The 21,126-nt window shown below is 44.3% G+C and overlaps 16 non-coding genes across 16 annotated transcripts; all 16 read right to left on the bottom strand.

The window, feature by feature from the left end:
- Positions 1-545: 545 nt before the first annotated feature.
- trnal-uag (transfer RNA leucine (anticodon UAG)) lies at positions 546-627 on the bottom strand. The gene has a single exon. It is a non-coding gene; the product is annotated as a tRNA-Leu (tRNA).
- A 3,943-nt stretch (positions 628-4,570) lies between these two features.
- trnal-uag (transfer RNA leucine (anticodon UAG)) lies at positions 4,571-4,652 on the bottom strand. Its single transcript has one exon. It is a non-coding gene; the product is annotated as a tRNA-Leu (tRNA).
- A 609-nt stretch (positions 4,653-5,261) lies between these two features.
- trnal-uag (transfer RNA leucine (anticodon UAG)) lies at positions 5,262-5,343 on the bottom strand. Its single transcript has one exon. It is a non-coding gene; the product is annotated as a tRNA-Leu (tRNA).
- A 944-nt stretch (positions 5,344-6,287) lies between these two features.
- Positions 6,288-6,369, bottom strand: trnal-uag (transfer RNA leucine (anticodon UAG)). The gene has a single exon. It is a non-coding gene; the product is annotated as a tRNA-Leu (tRNA).
- A 609-nt stretch (positions 6,370-6,978) lies between these two features.
- On the bottom strand, positions 6,979-7,060 carry trnal-uag (transfer RNA leucine (anticodon UAG)). The gene has a single exon. It is a non-coding gene; the product is annotated as a tRNA-Leu (tRNA).
- Positions 7,061-11,003: 3,943 nt separating this feature from the next.
- Positions 11,004-11,085, bottom strand: trnal-uag (transfer RNA leucine (anticodon UAG)). The gene has a single exon. It is a non-coding gene; the product is annotated as a tRNA-Leu (tRNA).
- A 2,227-nt stretch (positions 11,086-13,312) lies between these two features.
- trnal-uag (transfer RNA leucine (anticodon UAG)) lies at positions 13,313-13,394 on the bottom strand. The gene has a single exon. It is a non-coding gene; the product is annotated as a tRNA-Leu (tRNA).
- A 607-nt stretch (positions 13,395-14,001) lies between these two features.
- trnal-uag (transfer RNA leucine (anticodon UAG)) lies at positions 14,002-14,083 on the bottom strand. The gene has a single exon. It is a non-coding gene; the product is annotated as a tRNA-Leu (tRNA).
- A 612-nt stretch (positions 14,084-14,695) lies between these two features.
- Positions 14,696-14,777, bottom strand: trnal-uag (transfer RNA leucine (anticodon UAG)). Its single transcript has one exon. It is a non-coding gene; the product is annotated as a tRNA-Leu (tRNA).
- A 690-nt stretch (positions 14,778-15,467) lies between these two features.
- trnal-uag (transfer RNA leucine (anticodon UAG)) lies at positions 15,468-15,549 on the bottom strand. The gene has a single exon. It is a non-coding gene; the product is annotated as a tRNA-Leu (tRNA).
- A 609-nt stretch (positions 15,550-16,158) lies between these two features.
- trnal-uag (transfer RNA leucine (anticodon UAG)) lies at positions 16,159-16,240 on the bottom strand. Its single transcript has one exon. It is a non-coding gene; the product is annotated as a tRNA-Leu (tRNA).
- Positions 16,241-17,685: 1,445 nt separating this feature from the next.
- Positions 17,686-17,767, bottom strand: trnal-uag (transfer RNA leucine (anticodon UAG)). Its single transcript has one exon. It is a non-coding gene; the product is annotated as a tRNA-Leu (tRNA).
- A 612-nt stretch (positions 17,768-18,379) lies between these two features.
- On the bottom strand, positions 18,380-18,461 carry trnal-uag (transfer RNA leucine (anticodon UAG)). Its single transcript has one exon. It is a non-coding gene; the product is annotated as a tRNA-Leu (tRNA).
- A 612-nt stretch (positions 18,462-19,073) lies between these two features.
- Positions 19,074-19,155, bottom strand: trnal-uag (transfer RNA leucine (anticodon UAG)). The gene has a single exon. It is a non-coding gene; the product is annotated as a tRNA-Leu (tRNA).
- A 937-nt stretch (positions 19,156-20,092) lies between these two features.
- trnal-uag (transfer RNA leucine (anticodon UAG)) lies at positions 20,093-20,174 on the bottom strand. The gene has a single exon. It is a non-coding gene; the product is annotated as a tRNA-Leu (tRNA).
- Positions 20,175-20,783: 609 nt separating this feature from the next.
- On the bottom strand, positions 20,784-20,865 carry trnal-uag (transfer RNA leucine (anticodon UAG)). Its single transcript has one exon. It is a non-coding gene; the product is annotated as a tRNA-Leu (tRNA).
- Between the last annotated feature and the right edge of the window lie 261 nt (positions 20,866-21,126).

The following is a 21,126-nucleotide window of genomic DNA, read 5'->3' as shown; positions in this document are numbered from 1 at the left end:
GTACATGAGCAGGGCTGAACTTGTGAGGAACAATGCTTGCCTAACCTTCAAAGTAAAAAATGCTAAGCTATATGTAACTCTGAAAAAGAAGAATTGTTCCAATGTCTTTTTCAAATTGTTTCCCCTCATCTAGACTGGAAGAGAGGGTTTTCAAGAGAACACAAAGGCAAGAATCGTTGTAAAGTTACCAGCTGGCAGCATTCGATCCCACGCCTCCTCAGAGACTGGAGCCTAAATGCAGCGCCTTAGACCACTCAGACACGCTACCACAGGAAGACTGTATTTGCTGACATTCTTGTGGAAGAAGGTGAATTTGTCTTCTGTCAAAAGAGGAAAGATGCATCATTTCCTGCCTGTTATCAAAACACCGCAGGGTCTTCAATGTCGCCTAAGAACAAAGCCAGGTATGAGCATTTGCAAACGGCATCGTGGCATGGCTCTCTGCTACCATCATGCGAATGACTGCTCTTCAGCCGTGGGTCAGGCACCGTTGTTGAGAGTGATTAGGTATAAGAATTCTTCTGCCATTTCCTAAAAACACTGCTTGGCAGCGGTGGGATTCGACCCCACGCATCCGCAGAGACTGGAGCCTAAATCCAGCGCCTTAGAACACTCGGCCACGCTACCCTGTTGTAATGCCATTTTTGCAATTTTCAAGTCTGGAGTCCTCCAAAGCAGCATTCTCAACTTGGTACATGAGCAGGGCTGAACTTGTGAGGAACAATGCTTGCATAACCTTCAAAGTAAAAAATGCTAAGCTATATGTAACTCTGAAAAAGAAGAAGGGTTCCAATGTCTTTTTCAAATTGTTTCCCATCATCTATACTGGAAGAGTGGGTTTTCAAGAGAACACAAAGGCAAGAATCATTGTAAAGTTACCAGCATTCAATCCCACGCCTCAGCAGAGACTGGAGCCTAAATCCAGCGCCTTAGACCACTCGGCCACGCTACCCTGTTGTAATATCATTTTTGCAATTTTCAAGTCTGGAGTCCTCCAAAGCAGCATTCTCAACTTGGTACATGAGCAGGGCTGAACTTGTGAGGAACAATGCTTGCCTAACCTTCAAAGTAAAAAATGCTAAGCTATATGTAACTCTGAAAAAGAAGAATGGTTCCAATGTCTTTTTCAAATTGTTTCCCGTCATCTGTACTGGAAGAGAGGGTTTTCAAGAGAACACAAAGGCAAGAATCATTGTAAAGTGACAAGCTGGCAGCATTTGATCCCACGCCTTCTCAGAGACTGGAACCTAAATCCAGTGCCTTAGACCACTAGGACACGCTACCACAGGAAGACAGTATTTGCTGACATTCTTGTGGAAGAAGGTGAATTTGTCTTCTGTCAGAAGAGGAAAGATGCATCATTTCCTGCCTGTTATCAAAACACCGCAGGGTCTTCTTCAATGGGGCCTAAGAACAAAGCCAGGTATGAGCATTTGCAAACGGCATCGTGGCATGGCTCTCTGCTACCATCATGCGAATGACTGCTCTTCAGCCTTGGGTCAGGCACCGTTGTTGAGAGTGATTAGGTATAAGAATTCTTCTGCCATTTCCTAAAAACACTGCTTGGCAGCGGTGGGATTCGACCCCAGGCATTCGCAGAGACTGGAGACTAAATCCAGCTCCTTAGACCGCTCGGCCACGCTACCCTGTGGTAATAACATTTTTGCAATTTTCAAGTCTGGAGTCCTCCAAAGCAGCATTCTCAACTTGGTTCATGAGCAGGGCTGAACTTGTGAGGAACAATGCTTGCCTAACCTTCAAAGTAAAAAATGCTAAGCTATATGTAACTCTGAAAAAGAAGAATGGTTCCAATGTCTTTTTCAAATTGTTTCCCCTCATCTAGACTGGAAGAGAGGGTTTTCAAGAGAACACAAAGGCAAGAATCGTTGTAAAGTTACCAGCTGGCAGCATTCGATCCCACGCCTCCTCAGAGACTGGAGCCTAAATGCAGCGCCTTAGACCACTCAGACACGCTACCACAGGAAGACTGTATTTGCTGACATTCTTGTGGAAGAAGGTGAATTTGTCTTCTGTCAAAAGAGGAAAGATGCATCATTTCCTGCCTGTTATCAAAACAACGCAGGTTCTTCTTCAATGTCGCCTAAGAACAAAGCCATGTATGAGCATTTGCAAACGGCATCGTGGCATGGCTCTCTGCTACCATCATGCGAATGACTGCTCTTCAACCTTGGGTCAGGCACCATTGTTGAGAGTGATTAGGTATAAGAATTCTTCTGCCATCTCCTAAAAACACTGCTTGGCAGCGGTGAGATTCGAACCCACGCCTCCGCAGAGACTGGAGCCTAAATACAGCGCCTTAGACCACTCGGCCACGCTATCCTGTTGTAATATCATTTTTGCAATTTTCAAGTCTGGAGTCCTCCAAAGCAGCATTCTCAACTTGGTACATGAGCAGGGCTGAACTTGTGAGGAACAATGCTTGCCTAACCTTCAAAGTAAAAAATGCTAAGCTATATGTAACTCTGAAAAAGAAGAATGGTTCCAATGTCTTTTTCAAATTGTTTCCCCTCATCTAGACTGGAAGAGAGGGTTTTCAAGAGAACACAAAGGCAAGAATCGTTGTAAAGTTACCAGCTGGCAGCATTCGATCCCACGCCTCCTCAGAGACTGGAGCCTAAATGCAGCGCCTTAGACCACTCAGACACGCTACCACAGGAAGACTGTATTTGCTGACATTCTTGTGGAAGAAGGTGAATTTGTCTTCTGTCAAAAGAGGAAAGATGCATCATTTCCTGCCTGTTATCAAAACACCGCAGGGTCTTCAATGTCGCCTAAGAACAAAGCCAGGTATGAGCATTTGCAAACGGCATCGTGGCATGGCTCTCTGCTACCATCATGCGAATGACTGCTCTTCAGCCTTGGGTCAGGCACCGTTGTTGAGAGTGATTAGGTATAAGAATTCTTCTGCCATTTCCTAAAAAAACTGCTTGGCAGCGGTGGGATTCGACCCCACGCATCCGCAGAGACTGGAGACTAAATCCAGCTCCTTAGACCGCTCTGCCACGCTACCCTGTGGTAATATCATTTTTGCAATTTTCAAGTCTGGAGTCCTCCAAAGCAGCATTCTCAACTTGGTACATGAGCAGGGCTGAACTTGTGAGGAACAATGCTTGCCTAACTTTCAAAGTAAAAAATGCTAAGCTATATGTAACTGAAAAAGAAGAAGGGTTCCAATGTCTTTTTCAAATTGTTTCCCGTCATCTGTACTGGAAGAGAGAGTTTTCAAGAGAACACAAAGGCAAGAATCATTGTAAAGTTACCAGCTGGCAGCAAATCGATCCCACACCTTCTCAGAGACTGGAGCCTAAATCCAGTGCCTTAGACCAGGGGTTCTCAACTGGTCTCAGCCCGGGACCCACTTTTTCTCATTGTCATTAAGTCGCGACCCATTAAAGAAAAAAAAGTTGTAGGTTGCCATACACCATGCACTTTATGTAATACAACTTGTTTGGTGGTCTTATGAAGGACCTTTTAAAAGCTATTGAAATTATAAAAAAAAACAGTATGTAGTGTTCTGGGGCCTTCACGACCGCCCCTTGCGTCCGTGTTAAGGTAATTTGTAGACGGTGCCTTAGACGTTGCAGTGGTGAAAGTTGCACATTTAAAATAACATGTTGTCTGCTATTTAAAATACGTCTATTCCTGACGTAAACAAAGTTGTAGATGTTTGTCTTAGTTGCCAGAAATAAGAATTTTCATATTCTGGCACTTTTGCTAATACTGTCAAAGTTATTGAAGAAAGAATTAAGAATATGTGAACGTGAAACAAACTTTACTAGTATGCATACGAGTGACTTTTGATACCATTAAAATTACCTTAAAACTATGTACAGCTATAAAGAAGTGTGTCCTCTTTGGGTCCGACACAGAGATACGGTCTCTGGTCCGACAGAGATGTAGACTGGAAAAAATGCGATATTTTTCGCTTGGCCATTTTCAACGCTTAGCGATTAGCGCTCCGCTGCTTTGCGAGTCACGCTGGTGATCAGATTCCCGCATTTGTTGATGGGGAGTGAAATAATTATATTACTCGCAAATTTAAATTTATGGTCGCGATTGCGACGATTTTAGTCGCAATCTGGAGCCCTGTCATGTCTGACGGGTGCCTCTCTGTATTTTTTCAGGATAAAAGGTGAGTACAAAATTAGAAGAGTAGCATATTAATTTTTTTACAAACTGTCCGCGACCCACCCAGAACGTGTCCGCGACCCACTTTTGGGTCGCGACCCACCAGTTGAGAATCACTGCGTTAGACCACTCGGACACGCTACCACAGGAAGACAGTATTTGCTGACATTCTTGTGGAAGAAGGTGAATTTGTCTTCTGTCAGAAGAGGAAAGATGCATCATTTCCTGCCTGTTATCAAAACACCGCAGGGTCTTCAATGTCGCCTAAGAACAAAGCCAGGTATGAGCATTTGCAAATGGCTTCGTGGCATGGCTCTCTGCTACCATCATGCGAATGACTGCTCTTCAGCCTTGGGTCAGGCACCGTTGTTGAGAGTGATTAGGTATAAGAATTCTTCTGCCATCTCCTAAAAACACTGCTTGGCAGCGGTGGGATTCAAACCCACGACTCCGCAGAGACTGGAGCCTAAATCCTGCGCCTTAGATCACTCGGCCACGCTACCCTGTTGTAATATCATTTTTGCAATTTTCAAGTCTGGAGTCCTCCAAAGCAGCATTCTCAACTTGGTACATGAGCAGGGCTGAACTTGTTAGGAACAATGCTTGCCTAACCTTCAAAGTAAAAAATGCTAAGCTATATGTAACTCTGAAAAAGAAGAATGGTTCCAATGTCTTTTTCAAATTGTTTCCCGTCATCTGTACTGGAAGAGAGGGTTTTCAAGAGAACACAAAGGCAAGAATCATTGTAAAGTGACAAGCTGGCAGCATTCGATCCCACGCCTTCTCAGAGACTGGAACCTAAATCCAGTGCCTTAGACCACTAGGACACGCTACCACAGGAAGACAGTATTTGCTGACATTCTTGTGGAAGAAGGTGAATTTGTCTTCTGTCAGAAGAGGAAAGATGCATCATTTCCTGCCTGTTATCAAAACACCGCAGGGTCTTCAATGTCGCCTAAGAACAAAGCCAGGTATGAGCATTTGCAAATGGCATCGTGGCATGGCTCTCTGCTACCATCATGCGAATGACTGCTCTTCAGCCTTGGGTCAGGCAACGTTTTTGAGAGTGATTAGGTATAAGAATTCTTCTGCCATGTCCTAAAAACACTGCTTGGCAGCGGTGGGATTCAAACCCACGCCTCCGCAGAGACTGGAGCCTAAATCCAGCGCCTTAGACCACTCGGCCACGCTACCCTGTTGTAATATCATTTTTGCAATTTTCAAGTCTGGAGTCCTCCAAAGCAGCATTCTCAACTTGGTACATGAGCAGGGCTGAACTTGTGAGGAACAATGCTTGCCTAACCTTCAAAGTAAAAAATGCTAAGCTATATGTAACTCTGAAAAAGAAGAATGGTTCCAATGTCTTTTTCAAATTGTTTCCCCTCATCTAGTGTGAAAGAGAGGGTTGTCAAGAGAACACAACGGCAAGAATCGTTGTAAACTTATCGTCTGGCAGCATTCAACATCACACCTCATCAGAGACTGGAGCCTAAATCCAGCACCTTAGACCACTCGGCCATGCTACCCAGTGTAAGTGTCTTTTTTGTCATTTTCAGGTCTGGAGTCTTCCAAAGCAGCATTCTCAACTTGGTTCATGAGCAGGGCTGAACTTGTGAGGAACAATGCTTGCCTAACCTTCAAAGTAAAAAATGCTAAGCTATATGTAACTCTGAAAAAGAAGAATGGTTCCAATGTCTTTTTCAAATTGTTTCCCCTCATCTAGACTGGAAGAGAGGGTTTTCAAGAGAACACAAAGGCAAGAATCGTTGTAAAGTTACCAGCTTGCAGCATTCGATCCCACGCCTCCTCAGAGACTGGAGCCTAAATGCAGCGCCTTAGACCACTCAGACACGCTACCACAGGAAGACTGTATTTGCTGACATTCTTGTGGAAGAAGGTGAATGTGTCTTCTGTCAGAAGAGGAAAGATGCATCATTTCCTGCCTGTTATCAAAACACCGCAGGTTCTTCTTCAATGGGGCCTAAGAACAAAGCCAGGTATGAGCATTTGCAAAGGGCATCGTGGCACGGCTCTCTGCTACCATCATGCGAATGACTGCTCTTCAGCCTTGGGTCAGGCACCATTGTTGAGAGTGATTAGGTATAAGAATTCTTCTGCCATCTCCTAAAAACACTGCTTGGCAGCGGTGAGATTCGAACCCACGCCTCCGCAGAGACTGGAGCCTAAATCCAGTGGCTTAGACCACTCGGCCACGCTACCCTGTTGTAATATCATTTTTGCAATTTTCAAGTCTGGAGTCCTCCAAAGCAGCATTCTCAACTTGGTACATGAGCAGGGCTGAACTTGTGAGGAACAATGCTTGCCTAACCTTCAAAGTAAAAAATGCTAAGCTATATGTAACTCTGAAAAAGAAGAATTGTTCCAATGTCTTTTTCAAATTGTTTCCCCTCATCTAGACTGGAAGAGAGGGTTTTCAAGAGAACACAAAGGCAAGAATCGTTGTAAAGTTACCAGCTGGCAGCATTCGATCCCACGCCTCCTCAGAGACTGGAGCCTAAATGCAGCGCCTTAGACCACTCAGACACGCTACCACAGGAAGACTGTATTTGCTGACATTCTTGTGGAAGAAGGTGAATTTGTCTTCTGTCAAAAGAGGAAAGATGCATCATTTCCTGCCTGTTATCAAAACACCGCAGGGTCTTCAATGTCGCCTAAGAACAAAGCCAGGTATGAGCATTTGCAAACGGCATCGTGGCATGGCTCTCTGCTACCATCATGCGAATGACTGCTCTTCAGCCGTGGGTCAGGCACCGTTGTTGAGAGTGATTAGGTATAAGAATTCTTCTGCCATTTCCTTAAAACACTGCTTGGCAGCGGTGGGATTCGACCCCACGCATCCGCAGAGACTGGAGCCTAAATCCAGCGCCTTAGAACACTCGGCCACGCTACCCTGTTGTAATGCCATTTTTGCAATTTTCAAGTCTGGAGTCCTCCAAAGCAGCATTCTCAACTTGGTACATGAGCAGGGCTGAACTTGTGAGGAACAATGCTTGCATAACCTTCAAAGTAAAAAATGCTAAGCTATATGTAACTCTGAAAAAGAAGAAGGGTTCCAATGTCTTTTTCAAATTGTTTCCCATCATCTATACTGGAAGAGTGGGTTTTCAAGAGAACACAAAGGCAAGAATCATTGTAAAGTTACCAGCATTCAATCCCACGCCTCAGCAGAGACTGGAGCCTAAATCCAGCGCCTTAGACCACTCGGCCACGCTACCCTGTTGTAATATCATTTTTGCAATTTTCAAGTCTGGAGTCCTCCAAAGCAGCATTCTCAACTTGGTACATGAGCAGGGCTGAACTTGTGAGGAACAATGCTTGCCTAACCTTCAAAGTAAAAAATGCTAAGCTATATGTAACTCTGAAAAAGAAGAATGGTTCCAATGTCTTTTTCAAATTGTTTCCCGTCATCTGTACTGGAAGAGAGGGTTTTCAAGAGAACACAAAGGCAAGAATCATTGTAAAGTGACAAGCTGGCAGCATTTGATCCCACGCCTTCTCAGAGACTGGAACCTAAATCCAGTGCCTTAGACCACTAGGACACGCTACCACAGGAAGACAGTATTTGCTGACATTCTTGTGGAAGAAGGTGAATTTGTCTTCTGTCAGAAGAGGAAAGATGCATCATTTCCTGCCTGTTATCAAAACACCGCAGGGTCTTCTTCAATGGGGCCTAAGAACAAAGCCAGGTATGAGCATTTGCAAACGGCATCGTGGCATGGCTCTCTGCTACCATCATGCGAATGACTGCTCTTCAGCCTTGGGTCAGGCACCGTTGTTGAGAGTGATTAGGTATAAGAATTCTTCTGCCATTTCCTAAAAACACTGCTTGGCAGCGGTGGGATTCGACCCCAGGCATTCGCAGAGACTGGAGACTAAATCCAGCTCCTTAGACCGCTCGGCCACGCTACCCTGTGGTAATAACATTTTTGCAATTTTCAAGTCTGGAGTCCTCCAAAGCAGCATTCTCAACTTGGTTCATGAGCAGGGCTGAACTTGTGAGGAACAATGCTTGCCTAACCTTCAAAGTAAAAAATGCTAAGCTATATGTAACTCTGAAAAAGAAGAATGGTTCCAATGTCTTTTTCAAATTGTTTCCCCTCATCTAGACTGGAAGAGAGGGTTTTCAAGAGAACACAAAGGCAAGAATCGTTGTAAAGTTACCAGCTGGCAGCATTCGATCCCACGCCTCCTCAGAGACTGGAGCCTAAATGCAGCGCCTTAGACCACTCAGACACGCTACCACAGGAAGACTGTATTTGCTGACATTCTTGTGGAAGAAGGTGAATTTGTCTTCTGTCAAAAGAGGAAAGATGCATCATTTCCTGCCTGTTATCAAAACAACGCAGGTTCTTCTTCAATGTCGCCTAAGAACAAAGCCATGTATGAGCATTTGCAAACGGCATCGTGGCATGGCTCTCTGCTACCATCATGCGAATGACTGCTCTTCAACCTTGGGTCAGGCACCATTGTTGAGAGTGATTAGGTATAAGAATTCTTCTGCCATCTCCTAAAAACACTGCTTGGCAGCGGTGAGATTCGAACCCACGCCTCCGCAGAGACTGGAGCCTAAATACAGCGCCTTAGACCACTCGGCCACGCTATCCTGTTGTAATATCATTTTTGCAATTTTCAAGTCTGGAGTCCTCCAAAGCAGCATTCTCAACTTGGTACATGAGCAGGGCTGAACTTGTGAGGAACAATGCTTGCCTAACCTTCAAAGTAAAAAATGCTAAGCTATATGTAACTCTGAAAAAGAAGAATGGTTCCAATGTCTTTTTCAAATTGTTTCCCCTCATCTAGACTGGAAGAGAGGGTTTTCAAGAGAACACAAAGGCAAGAATCGTTGTAAAGTTACCAGCTGGCAGCATTCGATCCCACGCCTCCTCAGAGACTGGAGCCTAAATGCAGCGCCTTAGACCACTCAGACACGCTACCACAGGAAGACTGTATTTGCTGACATTCTTGTGGAAGAAGGTGAATTTGTCTTCTGTCAAAAGAGGAAAGATGCATCATTTCCTGCCTGTTATCAAAACACCGCAGGGTCTTCAATGTCGCCTAAGAACAAAGCCAGGTATGAGCATTTGCAAACGGCATCGTGGCATGGCTCTCTGCTACCATCATGCGAATGACTGCTCTTCAGCCTTGGGTCAGGCACCGTTGTTGAGAGTGATTAGGTATAAGAATTCTTCTGCCATTTCCTAAAAAAACTGCTTGGCAGCGGTGGGATTCGACCCCACGCATCCGCAGAGACTGGAGACTAAATCCAGCTCCTTAGACCGCTCTGCCACGCTACCCTGTGGTAATATCATTTTTGCAATTTTCAAGTCTGGAGTCCTCCAAAGCAGCATTCTCAACTTGGTACATGAGCAGGGCTGAACTTGTGAGGAACAATGCTTGCCTAACTTTCAAAGTAAAAAATGCTAAGCTATATGTAACTGAAAAAGAAGAAGGGTTCCAATGTCTTTTTCAAATTGTTTCCCGTCATCTGTACTGGAAGAGAGAGTTTTCAAGAGAACACAAAGGCAAGAATCATTGTAAAGTTACCAGCTGGCAGCAAATCGATCCCACACCTTCTCAGAGACTGGAGCCTAAATCCAGTGCCTTAGACCAGGGGTTCTCAACTGGTCTCAGCCCGGGACCCACTTTTTCTCATTGTCATTAAGTCGCGACCCATTAAAGAAAAAAAAGTTGTAGGTTGCCATACACCATGCACTTTATGTAATACAACTTGTTTGGTGGTCTTATGAAGGACCTTTTAAAAGCTATTGAAATTATAAAAAAAAACAGTATGTAGTGTTCTGGGGCCTTCACGACCGCCCCTTGCGTCCGTGTTAAGGTAATTTGTAGACGGTGCCTTAGACGTTGCAGTGGTGAAAGTTGCACATTTAAAATAACATGTTGTCTGCTATTTAAAATACGTCTATTCCTGACGTAAACAAAGTTGTAGATGTTTGTCTTAGTTGCCAGAAATAAGAATTTTCATATTCTGGCACTTTTGCTAATACTGTCAAAGTTATTGAAGAAAGAATTAAGAATATGTGAACGTGAAACAAACTTTACTAGTATGCATACGAGTGACTTTTGATACCATTAAAATTACCTTAAAACTATGTACAGCTATAAAGAAGTGTGTCCTCTTTGGGTCCGACACAGAGATACGGTCTCTGGTCCGACAGAGATGTAGACTGGAAAAAATGCGATATTTTTCGCTTGGCCATTTTCAACGCTTAGCGATTAGCGCTCCGCTGCTTTGCGAGTCACGCTGGTGATCAGATTCCCGCATTTGTTGATGGGGAGTGAAATAATTATATTACTCGCAAATTTAAATTTATGGTCGCGATTGCGACGATTTTAGTCGCAATCTGGAGCCCTGTCATGTCTGACGGGTGCCTCTCTGTATTTTTTCAGGATAAAAGGTGAGTACAAAATTAGAAGAGTAGCATATTAATTTTTTTACAAACTGTCCGCGACCCACCCAGAACGTGTCCGCGACCCACTTTTGGGTCGCGACCCACCAGTTGAGAATCACTGCGTTAGACCACTCGGACACGCTACCACAGGAAGACAGTATTTGCTGACATTCTTGTGGAAGAAGGTGAATTTGTCTTCTGTCAGAAGAGGAAAGATGCATCATTTCCTGCCTGTTATCAAAACACCGCAGGGTCTTCAATGTCGCCTAAGAACAAAGCCAGGTATGAGCATTTGCAAATGGCTTCGTGGCATGGCTCTCTGCTACCATCATGCGAATGACTGCTCTTCAGCCTTGGGTCAGGCACCATTGTTGAGAGTGATTAGGTATAAGAATTCTTCTGCCATCTCCTAAAAACACTGCTTGGCAGCGGTGGGATTCAAACCCACGACTCCGCAGAGACTGGAGCCTAAATCCTGCGCCTTAGATCACTCGGCCACGCTACCCTGTTGTAATATCATTTTTGCAATTTTCAAGTCTGGAGTCCTCCAAAGCAGCATTCTCAACTTGGTACATGAGCAGGGCTGAACTTGTTAGGAACAATGCTTGCCTAACCTTCAAAGTAAAAAATGCTAAGCTATATGTAACTGAAAAAGAAGAATGGTTCCAATGTCTTTTTCAAATTGTTTCCCCTCATCTGTACTGGAAGAGAGTGTTTTCAAGAGAACACAAAGGCAAGAATCATTGTAAAGTTACCAGCTGGCAGCATTCGATCCCATGCCTTCTCAGAGACTGGAGCCTAAATCCAGTGCCTTAGACCATTCAGACACGCTACCACAGGAAGACTGTATTTGCTGACATTCTTGTGGAAGAAGGTGAATTTGTCTTCTGTCAAAAGAGGAAAGATGCATCATTTCCTGCCTGTTATCAAAACACCGCAGGGTCTTCAATGTCGCCTAAGAACAAAGCCAGGTATGAGCATTTGCAAACGGCATCGTGGCATGGCTCTCTGCTACCATCATGCGAATGACTGCTCTTCAGCCTTGGGTCAGGCACCGTTGTTGAGAGTGATTAGGTATAAGAATTCTTCTGCCATTTCCTAAAAAAACTGCTTGGCAGCGGTGGGATTCGACCCCACGCATCCGCAGAGACTGGAGACTAAATCCAGCTCCTTAGACCGCTCTGCCACACTACCCTGTGGTAATATCATTTTTGCAATTTTCAAGTCTGGAGTCCTCCAAAGCAGCATTCTCAACTTGGTACATGAGCAGGGCTGAACTTGTGAGGAACAATGCTTGCCTAACTTTCAAAGTAAAAAATGCTAAGCTATATGTAACTGAAAAAGAAGAAGGGTTCCAATGTCTTTTTCAAATTGTTTCCCGTCATCTGTACTGGAAGAGAGAGTTTTCAAGAGAACACAAAGGCAAGAATCATTGTAAAGTTACCAGCTGGCAGCATTCGATCCCACACCTTCTCAGAGACTGGAGCCTAAATCCAGTGCCTTAGACCAGGGGTTCTCAACTGGTCTCAGCCCGGGACCCACTTTTTCTCATTGTCATTAAGTCGCGACCCATTAAAGAAAAAAAAGTTGTAGGTTGCCATACACCATGCACTTTATGTAATACAACTTGTTTGGTGGTCTTATGAAGGACCTTTTAAAAGCTATTGAAATTATAAAAAAAAACAGTATGTAGTGTTCTGGGGCCTTCACGACCGCCCCTTGCGTCCGTGTTAAGGTAATTTGTAGACGGTGCCTTAGACGTTGCAGTGGTGAAAGTTGCACATTTAAAATAACATGTTGTCTGCTATTTAAAATACGTCTATTCCTGACGTAAACAAAGTTGTAGATGTTTGTCTTAGTTGCCAGAAATAAGAATTTTCATATTCTGGCACTTTTGCTAATACTGTCAAAGTTATTGAAGAAAGAATTAGGAATATGTGAACGTGAAACAAACTTTACTAGTATGCATACGAGTGACTTTTGATACCATTAAAATTACCTTAAAACTATGTACAGCTATAAAGAAGTGTGTCCTCTTTGGGTCCGACACAGAGATACGGTCTCTGGTCCGACAGAGATGTAGACTGGAAAAAATGCGATATTTTTCGCTTGGCCATTTTCAACGCTTAGCGATTAGCGCTCCGCTGCTTTGCGAGTCACGCTGGTGATCAGATTCCCGCATTTGTTGATGGGGAGTGAAATAATTATATTACTCGCAAATTTAAATTTATGGTCGCGATTGCGACGATTTTAGTCGCAATCTGGAGCCCTGTCATGTCTGACGGGTGCCTCTCTGTATTTTTTCAGGATAAAAGGTGAGTACAAAATTAGAAGAGTAGCATATTAATTTTTTTACAAACTGTCCGCGACCCACCCAGAACGTGTCCGCGACCCACTTTTGGGTCGCGACCCACCAGTTGAGAATCACTGCCTTAGACCACTCGGACACGCTACCACAGGAAGACAGTATTTGCTGACATTCTTGTGGAAGAAGGTGAATTTGTCTTCTGTCAGAAGAGGAAAGATGCATCATTTCCTGCCTGTTATCAAAACACCGCAGGGTCTTCAATGTCGCCTAAGAACAAAGCCAGGTATGAGCATTTGCAAATGGCTTCGTGGCATGGCTCTCTGCTACCATCATGCGAATGACTGCTCTTCAGCCTTGGGTCAGGCACCGTTGTTGAGAGTGATTAGGTATAAGAATTCTTCTGCCATCTCCTAAAAACACTGCTTGGCAGCGGTGGGATTCAAACCCACGACTCCGCAGAGACTGGAGCCTAAATCCTGCGCCTTAGATCACTCGGCCACGCTACCCTGTTGTAATATCATTTTTGCAATTTTCAAGTCTGGAGTCCTCCAAAGCAGCATTCTCAACTTGGTACATGAGCAGGGCTGAACTTGTTAGGAACAATGCTTGCCTAACCTTCAAAGTAAAAAATGCTAAGCTATATGTAACTGAAAAAGAAGAATGGTTCCAATGTCTTTTTCAAATTGTTTCCCCTCATCTGTACTGGAAGAGAGTGTTTTCAAGAGAACACAAAGGCAAGAATCATTGTAAAGTTACCAGCTGGCAGCATTCGATCCCATGCCTTCTCAGAGACTGGAGCCTAAATCCAGTGCCTTAGACCATTCAGACACGCTACCACAGGAAGACTGTATTTGCTGACATTCTTGTGGAAGAAGGTGAATTTGTCTTCTGTCAGAAGAGGAAAGATGCATCATTTCCTGCCTGTTATCAAAACACCGCAGGGTCTTCAATGTCGCCTAAGAACAAAGCCAGGTATGAGCATTTGCAAATGGCATCGTGGCATGGCTCTCTGCTACCATCATGCGAATGACTGCTCTTCAGCCTTGGGTCAGGCAACGTTTTTGAGAGTGATTAGGTATAAGAATTCTTCTGCCATGTCCTAAAAACACTGCTTGGCAGCGGTGGGATTCGAACCCACGCCTCCGCAGAGACTGGAGCCTAAATCCAGCGCCTTAGACCACTCGGCCACGCTACCCTGTTGTAATATCATTTTTGCAATTTTCAAGTCTGGAGTCCTCCAAAGCAGCATTCTCAACTTGGTACATGAGCAGGGCTGAACTTGTGAGGAACAATGCTTGCCTAACATTCAAAGTAAAAAATGCTAAGCTATATGTAACTCTGAAAAAGAAGAATGGTTCCAATATATTTTTCAAATTGTTTCCCCTCATCTGGTCTGGAAGAGAGGGGTTTCAAGAGAACACAAAGACAAGAATCATTGTAAAGTTACCATCTAGCAGCATTCGATCCCACGCCTCCTCAGAGACTGGAGCCTAAATCCAGCACGTTAGGCTACTCGGACACGCTACCACAGGAAGACTGTATTTGCTGACATTCTTGTGGAAGAAGGTGAATGTGTCTTCTGTCAGAAGAGGAAAGATGCATCATTTCCTGCCTGTTATCAAAACAATGCAGGTTCTTCTTCAATGTCGCCTAAGAACAAAGCCAGGTATGAGCATTTGGAAACGGCATTGTGGCATGGCTCTCTGCTACCATCATGCGAATGACTGCTCTTCAGCCTTGGGTCAGGCACCGTTGTTGAGAGTGATTAGGTATAAGAATTCTTCTGCCATCTCCTAAAATCACTGCTTGGCAGCAATGGGATTCAAACCCACGCCTCCGCAGAGACTGGAGCCTAAATCCAGCACCTTAGACCACTCGGCCACGCTACCCTGTTGTAATATCATTTTTGCAATTTTCAAGTCTGGAGTCCTCCAAAGCAGCATTCTCAACTTGGTACATGAGCAGGGCTGAACTTGTGAGGAACAATGCTTGCCTAACCTTCAAAGTAAAAAATGCTAAGCTATATGTAACTCTGAAAAAGAAGAATGGTTCCAATGTCTTTTTCAAATTGTTTCCCATCATCTATACTGGAAGAGTGGGTTTTCAAGAGAACACAAAGGCAAGAATCATTGTAAAGTTACCAGCATTCAATCCCACGCCTCAGCAGAGACTGGAGCCTAAATCCAGCGCCTTAGACCACTCGGCCACGCTACCCTGTTGTAGTATCATTTTTGCAATTTTCAAGTCTGGAGTCCTCCAAAGCAGCATTCTCAACTTGGTACATGAGCAGGGCTGAACTTGTGAGGAACAATGCTTGCCTAACCTTCAAAGTCTTAATTTGAATTTGTCTTCTGTCAGAAGAGGAAAGATGCATCATTTCCTGCCTGTTATCAAAACACCGCAGGTTCTTCTTCAATGGGGCCTAAGAACAAAGCCAGGTATGAGCATTTGCAAACGGCATTGTGGCATGGCTCTCTGCTACCATCATGCGAATGACTGCTCTTCAGCCTTGGGTCAGGCACCATTGTTGAGAGTGATTAGGTATAAGAATTCTTCTGCCATCTCCTAAAAACACTGCTTGGCAGCGGTGAGATTCGAACCCACGCCTCCGCAGAGACTGGAGCCTAAATCCAGCGCCTTAGACCACTCGGCCACGCTACCCAGTTGTAGTATCATTTTTGCAATTTTCAAGTCTGGAGTCCTCCAAAGCAGCATTCTCAACTTGGTACATGAGCAGGGCTGAACTTGTGAGGAACAATGCTTGCCTAACCTTCAAAGTAAAAAATGCTAAGCTATATGTAACTCTGAAAAAGAAGAATGGTTCCAATGTCTTTTTCAAATTGTTTCCCCTCATCTAGACTGGAAGAGAGGGTTTTCAAGAGAACACAAAGGCAAGAATCATTGTAAAGTTACCAGCTGGCAGCATTCGATCCCACGGCTCCTCAGAGACTGGAGCCTAAATGCAGCGCCTTAGACCACTCAGACACGCTACCACAGGAAGACTGTATTTGCTGACATTCTTGTGGAAGAAGGTGAATTTGTCTTCTGTCAAAAGAGGCAAGATGCATCATTTCCTGCCTGTTATCAAAACACCGCAGGGTCTTTAATGTCGCCTAAGAACAAAGCCAGGTATGAGCATTTGCAAACGGCATCGTGGCATGGCTCTCTGCTACCATCATGCGAATGACTGCTCTTCAGCCTTGGGTCAGGCACCTTTGTTGAGAGTGATTAGGTATAAGAATTCTTCTGCCATCTCCTAAAAACACTGCTTGGCAGCAGTGGGATTCGAACCCACGCCTCCGCAGAGACTGGAGCCTAAATCCAGCACCTTAGACCACTCGGCCACGCTACCTTGTTGTAATATCATTTTTGCAATTTTCAAGTCTGGAGTCCTGAGTAACTGAAAAAGAAGAAGGGTTCCAATGTCTTTTTCAAATTGTTTCCCGTCATCTGTACTGGAAGAGAGAGTTTTCAAGAGAACACAAAGGCAAGAATCATTGTAAAGTTACCAGCTGGCAGCATTCGATCCCACACCTTCTCAGAGACTGGAGCCTAAATCCAGTGCCTTAGACCAGGGGTTCTCAACTGGTCTCAGCCCGGGACCCACTTTTTCTCATTGTCATTAAGTCGCGACCCATTAAAGAAAAAAAAGTTGTAGGTCGCCATACACCATGCACTTTATGTAATACAACTTGTTTGGTGGTCTTATGAAGGACCTTTTAAAAGCTATTGAAATTATTAAAAAAAACAGTATGTAGTGTTCTGGGGCCTTCACGACCGCCCCTTGCGTCCGTGTTAAGGTAATTTGTAGACGGTGCCTTAGACGTTGCAGTGGTGAAAGTTGCACATTTAAAATAACATGTTGTCTGCTATTTAAAATACGTCTATTCCTGACGTAAACAAAGTTGTAGATGTTTGTCTTAGTTGCCAGAAATAAGAATTTTCATATTCTGGCACTTTTGCTAATACTGTCAAAGTTATTGAAGAAAGCATTAAGAATATGTGAATGTGAAACAAACTTTACTAGTATGCATACGAGTGACTTTTGATACCATTAAAATTACCTTAAAACTATGTACAGCTATAAAGAAGTGTGTCCTCTTTGGGTCCGACACAGAGATACGGTCTCTGGTCCGACAGAGATGTAGACTGGAAAAAATGCGATATTTTTCGCTTGGCCATTTTCAACGCTTAGCGATTAGCGCTCCGCTGCTTTGCGAGTCACGCTGGTGATCAGATTCCCGCATTTGTTGATGGGGAGTGAAATAATTATATTACTCGCAAATTTAAATTTATGGTCGCGATTGCGACGATTTTAGTCGCAATCTGGAGCCCTGTCATGTCTGACGGGTGCCTCTCTGTATTTTTTCAGGATAAAAGGTGAGTACAAAATTAGAAGAGTAGCATATTAATTTTTTTACAAACTGTCCGCGACCCACCCAGAACGTGTCCGCGACCCACTTTTGGGTCGCGACCCACCAGTTGAGAATCACTGCCTTAGACCACTCGGACACGCTACCACAGGAAGACAGTATTTGCTGACATTCTTGTGGAAGAAGGTGAATTTGTCTTCTGTCAGAAGAGGAAAGATGCATCATTTCCTGCCTGTTATCAAAACACCGCAGGGTCTTCAATGTCGCCTAAGAACAAAGCCAGGTATGAGCATTTGCAAATGGCTTCGTGGCATGGCTCTCTGCTACCATCATGCGAATGACTGCTCTTCAGCCTTGGGTCAGGCACCGTTGTTGAGAGTGATTAGGTATAAGAATTCTTCTGCCATCTCCTAAAAACACTGCTTGGCAGCGGTGGGATTCAAACCCACGACTCCGCAGAGACTGGAGCCTAAATCCTGCGCCTTAGATCACTCGGCCACGCTACCCTGTTGTAATATCATTTTTGCAATTTTCAAGTCTGGAGTCCTCCAAAGCAGCATTCTCAACTTGGTACATGAGCAGGGCTGAACTTGTTAGGAACAATGCTTGCCTAACCTTCAAAGTAAAAAATGCTAAGCTATATGTAACTCTGAAAAAGAAGAATGGTTCCAATGTCTTTTTCAAATTGTTTCCCGTCATCTGTACTGGAAGAGAGGGTTTTCAAGAGAACACAAAGGCAAGAATCATTGTAAAGTGACAAGCTGGCAGCATTCGATCCCACGCCTTCTCAGAGACTGGAACCTAAATCCAGTGCCTTAGACCACTAGGACACGCTACCACAGGAAGACAGTATTTGCTGACATTCTTGTGGAAGAAGGTGAATTTGTCTTCTGTCAGAAGAGGAAAGATGCATCATTTCCTGCCTGTTATCAAAACACCGCAGGTTCTTCTTCAATGGGGCCTAAGAACAAAGCCAGGTATGAGCATTTGCAAACGGCATCGTGGCATGGCTCTCTGCTACCATCATGCGAATGACTGCTCTTCAGCCTTGGGTCAGGCAACGTTTTTGAGAGTGATTAGGTATAAGAATTCTTCTGCCATGTCCTAAAAACACTGCTTGGAAGCGGTGGGATTCGAACCCACGCCTCCGCAGAGACTGGAGCCTAAATCCAGCGCCTTAGACCACTCGGCCACGCTACCCTGTTGTAATATCATTTTTGCAATTTTCAAGTCTGGAGTCCTCCAAAGCAGCATTCTCAACTTGGTACATGAGCAGGGCTGAACTTGTGAGGAACAATGCTTGCCTAACATTCAAAGTAAAAAATGCTAAGCTATATGTAACTCTGAAAAAGAAGAATGGTTCCAATATATTTTTCAAATTGTTTCCCCTCATCTGGTCTGGAAGAGAGGGGTTTCAAGAGAACACAAAGACAAGAATCATTGTAAAGTTACCATCTAGCAGCATTCGATCCCACGCCTCCTCAGAGACTGGAGCCTAAATCCAGCACGTTAGGCTACTCGGACACGCTACCACAGGAAGACTGTATTTGCTGACATTCTTGTGGAAGAAGGTGAATGTGTCTTCTGTCAGAAGAGGAAAGATGCATCATTTCCTGCCTGTTATCAAAACAATGCAGGTTCTTCTTCAATGTCGCCTAAGAACAAAGCCAGGTATGAGCATTTGGAAACGGCATTGTGGCATGGCTCTCTGCTACCATCATGCGAATGACTGCTCTTCAGCCTTGGGTCAGGCACCGTTGTTGAGAGTGATTAGGTATAAGAATTCTTCTGCCATCTCCTAAAATCACTGCTTGGCAGCAATGGGATTCAAACCCACGCCTCCGCAGAGACTGGAGCCTAAATCCAGCACCTTAGACCACTCGGCCACGCTACCCTGTTGTAATATCATTTTTGCAATTTTCAAGTCTGGAGTCCTCCAAAGCAGCATTCTCAACTTGGTACATGAGCTGGGCTGAACTTGTGAGGAACAATGCTTGCCTAACCTTCAAAGTAAAAAATGCTAAGCTATATGTAACTCTGAAAAAGAAGAATGGTTCCAATGTCTTTTTCAAATTGTTTCCCATCATCTATACTGGAAGAGTGGGTTTTCAAGAGAACACAAAGGCAAGAATCATTGTAAAGTTACCAGCATTCAATCCCACGCCTCAGCAGAGACTGGAGCCTAAATCCAGCGCCTTAGACCACTCGGCCACGCTACCCTGTTGTAATATCATTTTTGCAATTTTCAAGTCTGGAGTCCTCCAAAGCAGCATTCTCAACTTGGTACATGAGCAGGGCTGAACTTGTGAGGAACAATGCTTGCCTAACCTTCAAAGTAAAAAATGCTAAGCTATATGTAACTCTGAAAAAGAAGAATGGTTCCAATGTCTTTTTCAAATTGTTTCCCGTCATCTGTACTGGAAGAGAGGGTTTTCAAGAGAACACAAAGGCAAGAATCATTGTAAAGTGACAAGCTGGCAGCATTCGATCCCACGCCTTCTCAGAGACTGGAACCTAAATCCAGTGCCTTAGACCACTAGGACACGCTACCACAGGAAGACAGTATTTGCTGACATTCTTGTGGAAGAAGGTGAATTTGTCTTCTGTCAGAAGAGGAAAGATGCATCATTTCCTGCCTGTTATCAAAACACCGCAGGTTCTTCTTCAATGGGGCCTAAGAACAAAGCCAGGTATGAGCATTTGCAAACGGCATTGTGGCATGGCTCTCTGCTACCATCATGCGAATGACTGCTCTTCTGCCTTGGGTCAGGCACCATTGTTGAGAGTGATTAGGTATAAGAATTCTTCTGCCATCTCCTAAAAACACTGCTTGGCAGCGGTGAGATTCGAACCCACGCCTCCGCAGAGACTGGAGCCTAAATCCAGCGCCTTAGACCACTCGGCCACGCTACCCAGTTGTAGTATCATTTTTGCAATTTTCAAGTCTGGAGTCCTCCAAAGCAGCATTCTCAACTTGGTACATGAGCAGGGCTGAACTTGTGAGGAACAATGCTTGCCTAACCTTCAAAGTAAAAAATGCTAAGCTATATGTAACTCTGAAAAAGAAGAATGGTTCCAATGTCTTTTTCAAATTGTTTCCCCTCATCTAGACTGAAAGAGAGGGTTTTCAAGAGAACACAAAGGCAAGAATCATTGTAAAGTTACCAGCTGGCAGCATTCGATCCCACGGCTCCTCAGAGACTGGAGCCTAAATGCAGCGCCTTAGACCACTCAGACACGCTACCACAGGAAGACTGTATTTGCTGACATTCTTGTGGAAGAAGGTGAATTTGTCTTCTGTCAAAAGAGGAAAGATGCATCATTTCCTGCCTGTTATCAAAACACCGCAGGGTCTTTAATGTCGCCTAAGAACAAAGCCAGGTATGAGCATTTGCAAACGGCATCGTGGCATGGCTCTCTGCTACCATCATGCGAATGACTGCTCTTCAGCCTTGGGTCAGGCACCTTTGTTGAGAGTGATTAGGTATAAGAATTCTTCTGCCATCTCCTAAAAACCCTGCTTGGCAGCAGTGGGATTCGAACCCACGCCTCCGCAGAGACTGGAGCCTAAATCCAGCACCTTAGACCACTCGGCCACGCTACCTTGTTGTAATATCATTTTTGCAATTTTCAAGTCTGGAGTCCTCCAAAGCAGCATTCTCAACTTGGTACATGAGCAGGGCTGAACTTGTGAGGAACAATGCTTGCCTAACCTTCAAAGTAAAAAATGCTAAGCTATATATAACTCTGAAAAAGAAGAATGGTTCCAATGTCTTTTTCAAATTGTTTCCCCTCATCTAGACTGGAAGAGAGGGTTTTCAAGAGAACACAAAGGCAAGAATCGTTGTAAAGTTACCAGCTGGCA

The sequence above is a fragment of the Brachyhypopomus gauderio genome, chromosome 1, assembly GCF_052324685.1.
Source record: "Brachyhypopomus gauderio isolate BG-103 chromosome 1, BGAUD_0.2, whole genome shotgun sequence".
NCBI classification, from domain to species: Eukaryota; Metazoa; Chordata; class Actinopteri; order Gymnotiformes; family Hypopomidae; genus Brachyhypopomus; species Brachyhypopomus gauderio.
Note: the sequence above shows the minus strand (reverse complement) of the source record. Positions and strands in the feature narration are given on the sequence as shown.